The sequence below is a fragment of the Solanum stenotomum genome, chromosome 5 (genome assembly GCF_019186545.1).
Source record: "Solanum stenotomum isolate F172 chromosome 5, ASM1918654v1, whole genome shotgun sequence".
Classification (NCBI taxonomy): Eukaryota; Viridiplantae; Streptophyta; class Magnoliopsida; order Solanales; family Solanaceae; genus Solanum; species Solanum stenotomum.
In genome coordinates this window covers 43,948,321-43,966,195 of record NC_064286.1, presented here as the reverse complement: position 1 = coordinate 43,966,195, position 17,875 = coordinate 43,948,321, and positions in this window count along the sequence as shown.

Here is a 17,875-nt window from a genome sequence, read left to right as displayed (position 1 = left end):
GTATTTATATATCTGGCGAGCGAGATTGGGAGAGGGAGGAGAGGGGCGAGCGAGATTGGGAGAGGGAGGAGAGAGGCGAGCGAGATTGAGAGAGGGAGGAGAGATGCGACCGAGATTAGGAGAGGGAGGAGAGATGCAAGCGAGATTGGGAGAGGGAGGAGAGAGGCGAGCAAGAGCGAGATTGTATAATTCGCATCTCGTTTGTATAACTCGCAAGTGCGTTTGTATTATTCACAGATTTTTTTGTATAATTGAGTAGTACAATAACAAATATGATAAAACTCGAAATAACAAATTGATACAAATATAACCATATGAACTTTAAGCAGTTATACAAATTATATCATACAAATTACGTTATATAAATTATATTATACAAAATCCAAAAACTACACGTGTATACAAACTTTAAAAAGTTATTCGAAAAAAGATTGAATGTATATGGTGATAAAACTGAAAAACCAAAGGAAGTCATCTTCATATACAAATACAAACCATTGTATACAAATACACATCAAACGAAGAATTGTTAAATTGCGAATTATACAAATGTGGCGAATTATACAAACATGATCAATTATACAAACTCGAAGTCAGCCCACGTAATTAATAGTTAATGTTAGTCGTGAGTGATAATTATAGCAAATTATAGCTATGATGACTAATTAACTAGTATAAATTTGCTTAACCATGTAATTTTTCCTTTTTTAAATAACTAACCCTTAATTGGCTGTAAATGGGCCAAGTCTTAAATTTATTTAATATCCTATGTCATTTGGCCTATATGTAGAAATAAAGTTAATAAATTCAGCAATTTTGGTTCATAATTAATTGAGGGTAAATAAACTAAGCAAGAAAACTTACCCATGCGACAACTAAGCAGAGAAGCCGTGAGTTCTTCAGGTAGTCACTCGTCTAATCCATATATTTATTGATTTATGCCATAGTTATTTTATTATTAGTATAATGTGGATTGTTAAAGGAAATTAGATAAAATTGAATTGGAAAAGTTGGAAACTAAGTCAAAGCATAATTGAACTTTGAGGGGATAATATTATGGTTGGATATGAAATGAAGGTGGGCTAAGGTGATTACTGGTTGACTTTTGGGAGACAAATTTGCTATCTTCAGTTATTAGCCGCAAGGTGCTAATGATTACTATATATTTGAGACAGTTAAATAATAGGCTACTTAAATATCATTAAAGTTATGATAATTGGAGGAATTGAGATTTATCCTTAGACTTGAACTTTAGAAAATTGACTATAGATTTGAATGAGTTATTGATTCTAGGCTAGATATATGATAATATGGGTGTCTATGGACTCGTTAACTTATGAATTATGCATACTTGATAGATTGGAAACATTCTGAGGCATTGAGGAAAGGAAAAACATTGGGAATCAGCTTGTTTGACTTCGGTTCTTCAGTGAAGGTAGGTTATGATTTATTCTATGTGATAGAGAGACTTTTAATAGTAATTGATAGTCATTAAGTGATATTGTGAAATTTTCTATGTACTTGGTTGTTGTGGTTTGGATAATTCATATGTTGTTGATATTGGTCTGTAATCCCAAGACTGCGAAATTCATAATCTTGAACTTGCTCTATTAAAGTGATGCATTGAATAAAGAAGGCTTGATGAAATATTGTTAATGAAGTGGAAAGTGATGATAAATAATGATGAATTAACTATGTTGTTGGATCGGGTGCCACGAACCGACACATTACATTTGGATCGGGTACCACGAACCGGAACGATATATTTGAATCGGGTACCACGAGCTGACACGATATATTTGAATCGGGTGTCACGAACCAGCACGATATATTTGGATTTGGTGCCACGAGCCTGCACAATATTATTGGATCAGGTGTCACGTTCCGGCACGGTAACATTAAAAGAAATATATCAAAATAACTTAAATGTTCTCAATCTCATTTCCCAAAAGAGTGTGGTAGGGAGGCCTGAGTCATCATGTGTGTTCTTCATAGTGTTGATTGATTACATATTGGCTTTGTTACGTTGTCACTTGTTCATGTTGTTTGTTGTTTGTCACCTGCTAAGTGCTATAGTTAATTTTATACTATTATTTTATGCATATTGATTTCTGTTTTGAGTCGACCAATGATATCTACTCAATACATGTTTCTCTGTACTGACCCCTACTTGTATTTTTCTTCATGTTCCTTTTGTGGAGTACAACGAGTGTACCACTAGCTTTAACTCGCCCTCAGCTCTAGCCAATCTCCAACACATCAGGTTCTAGGGCGAGCTATTCATTCTAGCTCATGTTGGATTCTCTCGGTCGTGTCATGATGTCCTCAGTTTTCGGACACAAACTATTTATTTATTTATTTATGGTATCTTTGATACTCTTAGACTTGGTATTTGAGAATTAGTTGTCTTGACGTGATGACTTTCAGTGAGAAACGATGTTTAATAGACTTTAGTGGATTTGTATTTTTTTACCTTAATAAGATTTGAGCTTTCGCATTATGGTTGGATTTCGTAAGTTGAACAATTAATATAAGTTGGGTTGAATTCATTGGTTCGCCCACCTAGGAGGTTAGGTGTGGATGTCACTAATGACTCGTTTTGGATCATGACAAAAGTACTATAAATTACAATATTTAACAACTTAAAATATTAAAAAACATATACAATTTATGTTTGACTCTCCAAATATTATCTATGTCATAAAAATTAGGACAAAAAAATAACACACATGCATATTGAGCTCGTACTGCCACAGGCCTATATATTTATAAAAGCAGAGATTTGCATCGACATATGCATAATATGGCTAGAGATGATGTCTGAACAAGCCCATTATAGTTTACACTCTAAAGATAATATAAGAAACGAGATAATTATACACACTAAAAAAGTGCCCAAGATTTCAAAAAGATAATATCCATTGAAAATATTTTGTAACTAGATATGAAAAATACATATACATAAATGTAATTATAATTTTTAATTATGTATTTATACAGGTTGTTTGGTTCAATTCTTATATTGCGTTTTACTTTGATCACAATTAAATAAAATATTATCGATTTTCAAAATTCAAAACTAAATCAAACTAAGAGAATGCTATTTTTATTTTTATTTGAATTTAGACTGGGCAATTTTACAATTTCTCGTGAACACTCTTAGAAGTGTAAAGAAAACCTAACACAGACTAGTTACTTTATAGCCATACTATTTAAAAGAAAGCTTTTATATTGTAAATTCTTTGTAAATAAGTTTTTTTTTAATTTCTTTTAATCAATAGTGAATTGGCTTCTTCGTAGAGTTTTCATATAATTTTGTAGCTCAATTACTTAGAGGAGTGATATAATAGACTAATGTATAAACATATATTTACGAGTTGACATCACATTCTTTAACAGAGAAGTATTTATTTTATTAAAATTAAGGGAGAATAGAAAATCTACCATAAGATCTTATACTTCATAGTATAAGATCATGGAGGACTAAAGACACAATAGTAAATGATTAAGCAAATAAAAATCAAAGGACAACAACGACCCAAATAAAGACTCACATACTGAAATAAACTGACTTCACTGAAGATAAAAACTAAATAAAAGAAAATAGATAAATCCTTCTCCAAAGACAATCAAATCAATGACCCTCTTTGACCGCAGAAGCATTTGCATCATTGAGGAACCTCTCTATTGTATCAAAACTGTTGGAGGAATCATAAGCATATGATTTGCCAGACGGGGAATAAGCGACAATAGCAATATGTTCTCCCATTGTAATATAAAGTTCATGTGCTTCCTTGACAACACTTGCCCATAGCTTTTTGAAAGCTACCATGCGTTTTGCTTTAGATGTTATCATCTTCAGTTCAATCTTCTGTCGGCGTATAATCTTAGTTTGTGCCATTACAAGAGTTTTTGGGGAAAGAAAATGGTTTGACAGAATAAGCTTGAGAAACTTTGGGAACAAAGTTGTGTAATTTATAGGTGATGATATTTTTTTATTATTTTGTGATTAAGTCAAGTATATAAATGAATTGATTATTATGTATTTTTCTTTGAAATTTACAATCCTTAAAATACATTTTGACTCCAATTTTGACAGTACATGAGTTACATTTTTTCCTTTCAAATGTTCAAAAGATTTACAATCCTTAAAATACACTTTGACTCTAGTTTTGACGGTACATGAGTTAAATTTTTTCCACTCAAGTGTTTCAAGATATTCACAATCCTTAAAGTACATTTTGACTCCAATTTTGACGGTATATGGATTACATTTTTTCCATTCAAGTGTTTCAAGAGATTTACAATCATTAAGATACATTTTGACTCCACTTTTGTCGGTACATGAGTTGCATTTTTCCATTAAAGTGTTTTAAGAGATTAACAATCCTTAAAATACATTTTGATTCCAATTTTGACGGTACATGGGTTATATTATCTCCATTCAAGTGTTTCAAGAGATTTACAATCCTTAAAATACATTTTGACTCCACTTTTGTCGGTACACGAGTTACATTTTTTCCATTAAAGTGTTTTAACAGATTTATAATCCTTAAAATATATTTTGACTCCAATTTTAAGGGTACATGAGTTACATTTTTTCCATTCAAGTGTTTCAAGAGATTTAAAATTATTAAAATACATTTTAACTCCAGTTTTGATGGTACATGAGTTAAATTTTTTCCATTCAAGTGTTTCAAGAGATTTAAAATATTTAAAATACATTTTGACTCCAATTTTGATGGTACATGGGTTAGATTTTTTTCCATTCATGTGTTTCAAGAAATTTACAATCTTTAAAATACATTTTGACTCCAATTTTGACGGTACATGAGTTGAATTTTTTTCATTAAAGTGTTTTAAGAGATTTGTAATCCTTAAAATACATTTTGATTCTAATTTTGATGGTACCCGGATTACATTTTTTCCATTCAAGTGACATCTTCTAATATTTCCAAAGTTACTCCAGTTTAAAAATTGGTTGTTTTTAGTTAAATTTTTAAAACTTTTTTAGATTTATAAAATAAGTAACTCATATTTTTTTCCTATTTTTTGCATTATTTATACGGAAATTGTATAAAATAGCAAACTATTAATTCAAATTAAATGCTATAACCATAGTTTGATTTAATTGTAACCCATAGCAAACAGTTGTCATTCACCTCTCTCCCTGAATTACTCGCTCTCCACTCTTGATTTCTCGCTGGGCAATCTCTCCCTCGCCTCTCTCACTTTATACAAACACAAATGTATAAAATGCGTTTGTGTTTGTATAAAGCGAGGCAAAACTGTATATATACATATCTTTTCGTTCGTCTCTCTCCCCAGAGAATCTCGCTCGTCACTCTCCCAGATCTCGCTCGCCACTCTTACTCGCCTCTCTCACTTTATACAAACACAAATATATAAATTTTGTTTGTGTTTGTATAAAGCGAGAGAAAATTGTATACAAAAATACAAATACATATATTTTCGTCCGATACACTTATAATTATACAAATACAGATCTTCCCTTGCCCAGTTTTCTTTTGTCTTTCTCTCTTTCTCGCTTTATACAAACACAAATTATACAATTAATTCTTTTGTATATGTATACTGAAACAGATTATACAATTGATTCTTTTGTATATGTATACCGAAATATACATATTAATAGTCATAGCAAACATATACTTTGTTATGGAGTACAATTATACAAACTATACGTTATAGCATACAAATATAATTTGGTTTATAGATATTTAAAGTTGTTTATTATTGTAATTTATAGTATTATTTTTATGTAACTTTCAGTAATATATGTAGTTTTTTTGTTCCAATCTATTTGGCTGACAGATTTTTTATATGTTGTTAAGATTCAAATTATAGGAGATTTTGAGTTGGCTTGAACTAAAAAATAATATGTATATAGTTAATAATTTTGATATGTAATAATATATTTTCATATTTTTAAACACATAGCATACGAAAAAGAAAAGTAAAATAAATAAATTAAAAGCGGGAGAAATATGTGAAAAAAGTTATTCAAGTTGGCCCTTCTTTTTACTACAAAATTGGTGCATGTGTAGAAGCTTTATTTTAATTGTGTGGAAGCACATAAGATAGGAGGACGACAATAAGCTCCTCTCTTTACTGCCTTAGTGATTAGTACTAGATAAAGAGCACCCGTGCAAGGCACGTGCTTTAAGTATTGAGACACAACTAAAGAAGAGATAATTAAATCTAATATTAACACAATTTTGCCTCATAGTATTGTCACGATCCAGATCGCCGTGAGTGGCACCCACACTAACCCTCCGGTGGAAGAATCAAAACTATAGCCAAACTAACAAATTTTATGAACACTAAGACATTTAAAGATACGGAAGCAGGTTTAAATGTCAATAAAAATGGAGTCCCCATAAACTCTAAGGTTTTAACAAACAACTAACCAAACTAATGTGGAAGAACAATCCTTATAACCTGAAAGTCATTGTACCAAAGCTCTAATAACGACAAGTCTAAGAACAAGGGTACAATCCCGAAACTAAACAACACCTTAAACAAAAGTCGGAGTCCAAAAAGAGTGGACTTAAACAAGAAAGATCCATGGCAGCCTGAAAGAACTGGCTCACCCTTGAATCCGGTCACGCTCAATAGTCACTTAGCTGAGGTCTATCAATAGCCACTTGAAGATGCCTGTACTCAACAAAGAAAGAGCAAGTGCAGTATCAGTACACAACCATAGTGTACTTGTAGGGTCACACAGCTATCCCATTAAGTGCAACATACATAAGTCATTAAAACAATATAATAACATGCATAAACGGAATATACACAATATTGATATCATTTACGAACAACGGAAAATTTCACATTTATCAAGATATACAGTTATGTCAAATCAATGGTCCTCTCATGGAACCCACACCCAAACTGTTAGCATAGCGGAACGTGGTATCCGATCCAATGTCTATGCTGAAACGTGGCAATCAATCCCATATTTATGTCGAAACGTGGCAACCGATCCAATGTTTATGTCGGAACGTGGCAATCGATCCAATGTTTATGCCGGAACGTGGCAACCGATCCAAGTTAGTGTGTTGGAACGCAACGCCCCATCCATTTAACAAGCCACAATCACAATCACAAGTATATTCTCAAAATCATACAATCAAGCCATAATTCATGGCGTTCATCATTCATCTATCCTCATCCACAAGTAGTGTGATCAATACTGCAACATCCGCATATATACACGTATTATAATGAAGCAATAACAAACATATATCACACAATCATGAAATCACAACCATCACCTACCTCGAATCCAAGCTTGAATCCCCTAAGGCACTTGAATCTTCCCTTTCTAGATTCTTCCTGCTTGTTCGTGGTCTAAAAACATACAATTAACGCAAGGATCAATAAACGAGGCCTAATTACCCGGATTATAATCAACATTATCAACCCTAGGCCATGCTCATGATCCCAAGTATCCAAATTAGGGCTTTTTGCACCACAGTTTCTAGATCAAAACTCTTCCCCATCGATAATTACCTATTAGACTACGTTCTACGGATCGAAAACAGATTTGAAGAGTTAAAATCTTACCTTTAGCTTCAAGAATGGTGGAAAACTGTCAAGAATCGCCTGAGGTTTGTTCCTTAGCTCTAAAAATCGAAAAGTGCAGAATAAAGATGTTTTGGGGTTTATTTACGACCTTAAGTCGCGTCTGGCCCGCAACAACGTCCCTCACCCCGCTACAGCGGCCCCGCCAGAGCGACCAAAACCACCGCCAAAGTGGCTTACACAAAACAGTGAGCTATTTTAATAATTCCAAGACCCCCATTTCACAACACACCTTTAACTAACTACGCTTAGAAAAATACCATTCACGCTAAAATTGATTCCGGGAGTTCTACTCACCCGAATTCAATTCCATAAAGTCATACGGATTCCTTAATGATTTATCTAACTACTCATGTAATCAAAATCATAATTAGATCGCTCAATTGCTATCAGATTTCCCTACACCTTAATGACTCCAATTTCGTCCAAATCTGGACTGGGTTGGGAAATTCCAAGTTACTACGAAAAAGTTTTTCGGCCCAAATTTTTTCTCCGTTGGCTTTTCCATTACTATGGAACTCGGTCGTTACAATAGATATCAATTTACCCATCTCTCGTCCCCGAGTAATCAACTAGGAAAGACTGGCTAAAGTAAGAGTAGAGTAGTATCTGAATCGTCGAATCACTGGGGATACTTGTTCCGCATACTTTTTTCGTCGACTCTCAGATGCTAGAAGTTTAGCTTGGATACTTCTCACCTTATCCTGAGCATCCTTCACTAAATCAACTCCCAAAGATTTTACATCTTCAGCCTCAAACCAACCAATTGAACACCTACACATCCTCTCATACAATGCCTCAATGAAGTCATCTCAATACTCGAGTGATAAATATTGTTGTATGTAAACTTAACTACAACAAAAGTGATTCCCAACAACCACCAAAGTTGATCGTACACACGTCTACAACATGTTATCAAGGACCTTGACACAATTATCCGGATGAATCCTTTAGCACTTAAGCATGATAAAATTCCAAGTCAATACTCGCTACAAATAGAAGTGAACCTGAATCAACCAACACACACTCATAATACTCAAACAATCATAGTTCTTAACAATATCTCCATCCCACAACATAAATTCCCATGAACTTAAGTTATAACAAATTTGATCTTTAGAAATCAGATACTCATCGAGGGATATGTCCAAGCATACAACCCTTCCATCAACACTATCGAAATGCTAGCTTTAGTAATTGTAGATTACCTCTTAAGAACAATAGAATTGTACCCAATGATCCCCATATTCAACCACACATAATTGATACATAACCTCGACGACTAGAGGAATATTAAGATTGTCGGACAACCACAAATACGTATGGTATCTCTTCTATAAATTCTCATAAGCAAGGTGGTACATATAGAATCACTAAAATACTTTAACAAATCCAAGACAACACCAATTATGTCATTCGAAATAACCAAATCTTCCCAATCTTCCCACTCAACCAAGAGAACATCACAGGATTTGGTACCCCTGATCCACCACTAGGGATCCACCCACAAAAGTGAAAACACATTAGAGCATAGCTAGTGAATCATACTCACAACACTAACAACCATCATCAACACTCCGACCTTTTACCTTATTATAAACCAACAATTTTTAAAAAATGAAACCTTTCTTAGGTACTTAACAATCAATAGTAGTAAACTTACGACTCGCCCTAGGTGTAAGTCCTTTCAAATGCTTAATACCGGATACAATTGATCATTTCTCACCTTGCCAATTCATACCTTGACAAAATACATCACCACGAATGTAGACTCACAATGTAAAATCTAAATTGTAATTTCCACCATATAACACAATCCCTTTGTCTATCAACATTACCTTGTACCTTGAATATTTTTATGAATTCATGGATCTCCGTTTATCATTGATCGCATCTCCATCGATCTTACCATATATTTTGCTAAAATTTCAATCATACTCATTACTAGACTCAAAAAAACAAAACCAAGCATTGTCATCATACTCAAGCTAATGTCTGCACACTCCTTTCTCAAGTCTTTTGTGATAGTTTTTGACCAACCTGATGGATCCGTGACACTATTACCATAGCCACAACAAAACTAATGAAATCACGCGTCTCTGAACCCAATATCTACCCCTCTAAAGATATCTCTTTAGCCTTTGCAATAAAAAATATATTTTTGCTCTCGCCTCTCTTTAAAGGTTGTACTACCTTGTACTATATTTTTATTCGTTATGACTCTAGCTCTTTAATTTTTATTCGAACGGTGTCCCACCATCTCTTAAAATTTTCCATACAACCACGTTACTCACCAATATTAGAAAACTACAACCTTAGATACTCGCAAGTCATAATTACTATACATAAATTCACTTCACCAACAATTTTATTATATAGTTGCATCCCGTCACAATCCATCACGAACTCTTATGACCATTACGCTCAGTCAGGCTTGACTATCACTACGAAGTCAAGCTTTTCATTAACACGACACCTCAAACTCAGGTAAACTTATCAAATTCAAAGGACTAACCCAATTTTTATACTCACTTTCCTACTAAAATCTTAAATTTTCTTCACCCAAGTATACTCAATGGGACTTTCTTTATCCATAAGCTTGTCGTTTCGGTATCAATCCACTCATTTATGGCTTAAGATAAAATCACCATACCTCATACTACCCTCATTCTTCTTAACAAACAAGAAAGGAGCACCCTACGTGGAAGCACTAGGACGGATGAAATCTTTATCCAGAAGCTCTTGGATATGAGCCTTAAGCTCTCTTAATTCTGCCGGAGCCATACGATACAGTGGGATGGAAATGGAACGAGTATCAAGTTCCAAGTCAATGTAGAAATCTATATCTCTATCCGGAGGCATACCAGACAAATCAGTAAGAAACACTTCTCTAAATTCTGACACCACAGGAAATAGATTCAATTAGAAGGAGACTCAACCTAAACATCCAGAATATGAGCCAATTACGCCAAACAATCCTGCCCCACCAGTTTCCTACCCCGCACGAACGATATGACCTTAGCTGACTTAGGCTTGTACACCCCTTCCCACTCTAATATTTCCCTACCGGGGATCTCTAGATTTAACGACTTAGTATTACGATTAAGCCCGGTATAATAGGGGGACAACCAAGTCATGCCTAAGATTATATCAAGTCAGTCATATCCAGCATAACCAAATCAACCCAAATCTGAAAATTCATAAACACAACATGACAACACGATATACATGTGTGACTATGACTGACTTTTCAACTGGGGTAGAAACGTGGATGGGGGCATCAAGTATATCACAAACCACATTAAATCCCAAGGCAATTGAACTAACACATACGAATAAGTAGAACCTGGATCAAACACAACAATAGTCATACGGGCACAGACAAGAGTAGCACTAGTGACCACTGCATCACACACCTCAAACTCGGTCTTGCCCGAAAAAGCATATAATTGAGCCCTGTCATCTTGACGGGCAACCTTCTCGCCTGGCTGCACTACTCATCTGCCAGTATTACTATTTCCCTAGCCTCTACGTCCTCGCTGATTTCCTCTTCATATGCCCAGGTTCTCCATAATTTTAACACACTTTATAACTTATATTAGATTGTTGAACACTGAATTAGATCGTGGGGGTTAGTTCGAATTCGATTTAGGTTCTATAAGGAGACCTGAAAAAAACAGAAGAGACAAGGCTAAGGTTCTGTCTCGCCCTATCCCATTCTACCGGAGAATTTCCGCTTTGGCGGAAAGATCCCGCCCTAGAGGCTCTGACGGAAACAGTACCCAGGCAATAAATTTTTCTGGGGTTTTTTTCTTTTCTAACTCTCCCAACGGGTTTCAGATTTACTGAGCAATTTAGGATAATCCTCTAAACTAGGATAATCATTGTCTACCCTGAGTCAATCCAACGATACACAATCTAAGTCATTCTTATTAATTCAACACCATAACCCATACATCCCAGGATACACCCAGACACTCTCACAGTTATTACTCAATCATAAGACACGTCCAGATCTTTCTTACGAATCACATTGTACATTATCTAGACCCTTGCATCGAACTTAGTTGTGACCTTCTTTTCACAACAAGTTCCACAATACTCAAGTAGTTACAACTTGCAGATAAGTCCAAATTCTTTAATTAGTTCATTCCATAGACGACCATTACTGATCATCTATGCCTTATATGACCCCTAAGGCCAGATACCAATTGGAACCTTCTCAGTTCCAATTAATTTTCTTGTGTCCTTTTAGCCGGAACTGCGATGTCTAGTTCATTTCATTGAGATACCAATTGGAATCGGGAGATACCAATTGGACTCAACTCATACCACAAGCGACAATAGTAGCTAGCGAGCCCCACAAAACTGCTAATTTCAATCATAGAACTTGGTCGAACCCAATTCTTAACCACCTCAATCTTTAACTGAAGGTAACCAGACCTTAAATCAATATTAGAGAAAAACATATGCACCTTGCAATTGGTCAAAAATATCATTTATTCGAGGCAAATGATACTTGTTCGGAATGATGACCCTATTCAACTGTCGGTAGTCTATACACATGCTTTCTTGCTAGTGATGGTGTTACCATTTTTGTTGCTCTAGTTCGGACCATAGAGTGAAGGAGGAAAGATACTAATTTATATCACCCAGATATCAATTGGTTTCAAGTAGCACGAAGGAGTAGAAAGAATTAAGTTTTTTCCTAAAGTCCTATAGCTTCTCGAAGAAAAGTACGAACGTCATCGTATTGTTCCGCAAGACTCTACTAGACTCGTTTTGGTACAATGAGATCAACAAACCTAGGGCTCTGATACCAACTTTGTCACGATCCAGACTGTCGTGAGTGACACCCACACCAACCCTCCGATGGGAGAACCAAAACTATAGCCCAACTAACAAATATTATGAACACTAAGGCATTTAAAGATATGAAAGCAGGTTTAAATGTCAATAAAAATGGAGTCCCCATAAACTCTAAGGTTTTAACAAACAACTAACCAAACTAATGCGGAAGAACAACCCCTAGAACCTGAAAGTCATTGTACCAAAACTCTACTAACGATAAGTCTAAGAACAAGGGGTACAACCCCGAAACTAAACAACACCTTAAACAAAAGTCGGAGTCCAAAAAGAGTGGACTTAAACAAGAAAGATTCATGGCAGCCTGAAAGAACTGCTCACCCTTGAATTCGGTCACCCTCAATAGTCACCTAACTGAGGTCTATCAATAGCCACATGAACGTGTCTTGTACTCAACAAAGAAAGAGCAAGTGCAATATCAGTACACAACCACAGTGTACTAGTAGGATCACACTGATATCCCATTAAGTGCAACATACATAAGTTATTACAACAATATAATAACATGCATACACCGAATATACACAATATAGATATCATTTACGAAAAACAAACAATTTCACATTTATCAAGATGTACAATTATGTCAAATCAATGGTCTTCTCATGGAAACCATACCCATACTGTTAGCATACCAGAACGTGGTACCCGATCTAATATTTATGCCGGAATGTGGCAACTGATCCTATGTTTATGAAGGAATGTGGCAATCGATCTAATGTTTATGCCAGAACGTGGCAACCCATCCAATTTAGTGTGTTGAAATGCAACATCCGATCCATTCAACAAGCCACAATCACAAGTATATTCTCAAAAATCATACAATCAAGTCATGATTCATGGCGTTCATCATTCATTTATCCTCATCCACAAGTAGTGTGTTCAATAGTGCAACATTCGCATACATACACGTATTATAATGAAGCAAGAACAAACATATATCACACAATCATGAAATCACAACCATCACCTACCTCGAATTCAAGCTTGAATTCCCTAAGGCACTTGAATCTTCCATTTCCCGATTCTTTCCGCTTGTTCGTGGTCTAAAAACATATAATTAACGCAACGATCAATAAACGAGGCCTAATTACCCGGATTATAATCAACATTATCAACCCTAGGCCATACCCATGATCCCAAGTATCCAAATTAGGATTTTTCCACCATAGTTTTTAGATCAAAACATTTCCCCATCGATAATTACCCATTAGATTACATTCTATGGATCGAAAATGGATTCGGGAAGTTAAAATCTTATCTCCAGCCTCAAGAATGGTGGTGTAACACCCCTTATCTGAAAGCATACTAAATTTCATATTTTCAGAAGTTGCAGGTGCAACCTACGGTCACCACCCACGGACGATGGTCTGACCCACGGCTCGTGTTGTGGGTCCGGGGTTCACCACTGTAACCCCTCCACAAACCCAGCTTAGAAAATTTGGCTAAGTCTCGATCCACGGATAGACCCATGGTCCGTATGCCAGATTACAGTCTGTGATCTGTGTCCGTGGATCAAGGCCCCCTTTACCCAGCCTCTAACGCGAACGACGGCCGACCAGCACGGACTGTCGTTTGATCCACCATCCGTAAGTTTGCTCGTTGGTGAAGGTCAGCAACCAATTAGGGGGAAATTACTAATTGGATCAATTTCAAATGGTCATCATTCTTATCAAAAAAGGAATTAGCTGTCAAATGACCTACTATATTATAGATAATTGAATTCTCTTTCCAACGCCACCGAGTTTGCTAAAATCGCATCTCCGAGTAAGAAGTTATGCTCATTTTAGTGAAGCCCTATCGATAGACTTGACCTACGACCCCAACCTACGGCCCGTAGGTCCCGTCTATCGGTCACTCCGACAACAGTTAAGTCCGGGGACTTTTGGTCTTTTCCTATTTCATTTAACCCCTAAGCTACGTCGTCTAGACTCTAAATTATAAGGTTTTAGTCAGTTTAAGCCTAAAAACATAACTAGAACTTACCTAAGTCAATTCTTTAATCAAAACTTAGAAAGTTAGAGCGTAAGAGGAGAAAAGAGGTCAAGAACCCTAGTTCAAGAATGCAACAAGGTTCCATCAGTTCCAACCTCGAAATTGAAAGATTTCTTCGTGGAATTCGTCACCAGGTATGTGGGATTTCACTAGTGGGTTCCTTTCACCCATTAGGTCCCTAGTTTTCAGTCAGTTTCTTGATTCCCTTATTATGACTAGACCTAGGGTTTCTTGAATGTTAGAATTATTGGGTTCTTAGCTGTTAGAATGATCCAAATCAGATTAGTATGTTAATATTCAGTTTATTGCATGAATTCCAGAACCCTAGTTATGTATTTCTTTAGTCCTTGAATTACACATGCTAGGTAAGATATTTCAGTTATTCAGTTATACATGCCTATGTTATTAATGCCTCAATATCAGTTTAATTGTTGCATACTGAGTTTGCATATTCAGTTTGAGCTATCTAGTAACTTACAGAAATTCAGTCATAATGTGTTAATTACTCAATCCATTGGGAGTAGCATAACATCGAATTGGACTAGGGTTCAGCGTACCCAAATAGTCCCAGAACTACTAGCCACATAGGTTGTAAGTCCCCTCTGCGGGAATCATTTCAGTGATCACGCCAGCATGCCTCTATACTTCTGGCAGGGTATATTGCGTCCTCTCAATGGGGCGTATACATCAGATTCCACATTTAGCTCTAGTAGCTCCCACAGTTCAGTCGGATTCTATTGCATTGACCATTTATCAGTATATCCAACATTCAGTTTTAACATGTTATAAATTGGTCACTGCATTCAGTTAGCTCAGTTATAAATTAGGGTGTATATCATTGTTTATTTGCTTTGTTCAGTTATATGTTATTTCAACTTTATTCTATCCTGCAGCATTCAGATCACGCTTAGATCACTTCCCGATCGTCAGTTCAATAGCATATCAGTGGTGAGTCTTCATTCTTCGATGACCGTGATATGTTTATCTTTTCAGTACTTTTAGTCCTTTAGTTTCAGTTTTGCTAGATCTAGTTGGGGCATGTCCCAACATTTCTAATCAGTTTAGAGGCTTATTTTAGACATAGTTAGATTCAGCTTAGAATTGAGTTAATATCTTCTTTGTATTAAACTCATCAGTTTTCATATATCTCAGTTATAGTATATGGGTATTCCCCATTTTTTTAATTTTATTTATGATTATAGCTTCCGCATCAGTTTATTATTCAACTTATCTTTAGTATGCTCATGATCATGCCAATAGGGTTAGATTTGGATCATTTGTGGTCCTAGGTCCCGTCTCCGCATCTCGGGGGTAGTCTCGGGGCGTGATAGGTGAAAACTGCCAAGAATCGTCTGGGGTTCGTTCCTTAGCTCTAAAAATCAAAAATTACAAAATAAAGACGTTTTGGGATTTATTTACGACCTTAAGTCGTGTTTGGCCCGCCGCAGCGGCCCTCACCCTGCTATAGCGGGCTCGCCAGAGCGACCAAAACCACCGCCAAAGTGGCTTACACGAAACAGTGAGTTATTTTAATAATTTCAAGACCCCCATTTCACAACACACCCTTAACCAACGACGTTCAAAAAAATACCGTTCACGCTAAGATCAATTCCAGGAGTTCTAATCACCCGAACTTAATTCTGTAAAGTCGTACGGATTCCTTAACGACTTATCTAACTACTCATGTAATCAAAATCATAATTAGATCGCCCAATTGCTACCAGATTTTCCTACATCTTAATGACTCCAATTTCGTCTAAATCTGGACTAGGTTAGGAAATTCCAAGTTACTACAAAAAAGTTTTTCGGTCCAAAAAATTTTCCCGTTGACTTTTCCATAACGATGAAACCCGGTCATTGCAAGTATGTTACATTTAGTTTGCAAGAAATGCAGAACATTATACTGGGAGCTTGCTAGAAAGGCTAAAACATATAGTGTTTTTTGTTTTTTCGAGTAAGCCCATGGTTGTGGAAGCAGTACTACAAACTTCTTGTTTGAAGGCTATATCTTGTTCCTTTTAGTGGTCAATCTGGAACGATTCACCATTGAATTTTCAGTGTGTTGTTGCCATTGTAGTGGCAATTTGTTCCATAATGTCCACTGGGGAATTGCCAAAGCATATGCCAAATAACAGGTTGTTAGCCGAATGATGCAAATCTTATGAGATAGTTGCAAAACAATTCAAGCTATACTAATTAAGATTTCACATTAGGATATCCTATAATAGAACATTCATAAATATTTAAGCTAATCTTTACCAGCTTTCGATTACTTGATTTAGAGTATTAGATCTTGAAACTGCATTGTGCTCACATGCACGAAACTATCACTCTAGTTAAAGCTAAATGTTACAAGTCTTGTTCCTGAATTAGAAAAATAGTAAAAATAAATGAGAGGTGAAATTTGTTTCACCCTGCGATATATGCTCTCATAGCAGGCCAGGAAAAGCAAGATGGTATGGTAATGAAAGTGCAATCAAACTTACACTATTACTCCAGTTAATGCTAAAGGTTGGAAGTTTTGTTTCTGAATTAGAAATACACAAGTAATGAGAGGCAGAATTTCTTTCACCTTGCCATACATGAATACTCCAATCGGTTCCACCCATACTTATTTTCGATCAGCTAATTACTGTCAAATCGAACCCATGACTAAATCAGCCAAAAAAACATTGACATGTACATTGAAAATCAAGCAGATGACTTCTCAAAAATCTACACAAATTTGCTTCGTCAAACTTTGTTAAATGCAGTGTAGCCTAAATAACAAAAATAACAGAAAAGTCAATCCAAGTATGACTAATATTTTTAAATAAATAGTATTGTAGTAAAGCCTAGGGATCTTCAATTTTTTGAAATATAAATAATTGTGTACTCCTGTGATGGGCTGTTCTTCTAATTGTTTCTTTGTTTGTATATTCATCATTGTGGGGTTATTCCATTGTAATTTCTAGATTTTTATTTCAACTATAAGTTTTGATTTAGTTGGCCATAACATTTAGGAGTATTGCTGAGAGTGGACTCACAGGTAATTGGAGACGATGGGTTCCAAGAAGAGGAACTAAATCAGTAGTCCATATTGGAAAAAACTTTATCAGGATTTTGAGATCTTCTACTTGTTGCACTGTACATAGTCTCCATAGCTCAGCAGCGACTCTGTCCGGTTTCTTATCTTCTTCTGTGATCAAAGCTGGTTTGTGCAGGAACCTATTAAAACCGAGAACACGTTCATTGAAAATGTATAAGTATCTCCTATACTATGACCGAAATCTTAAAGACACATTTTAATTAAACTAAGTTCTATTACCCCTGAATCCATTTTTTTGTAATTTTGTGCACCTTTTTGGCTTACGTGACATCCAAATATCTCCACTCACCTCAATTGTGTGGAGTCACTAAGTGTGCC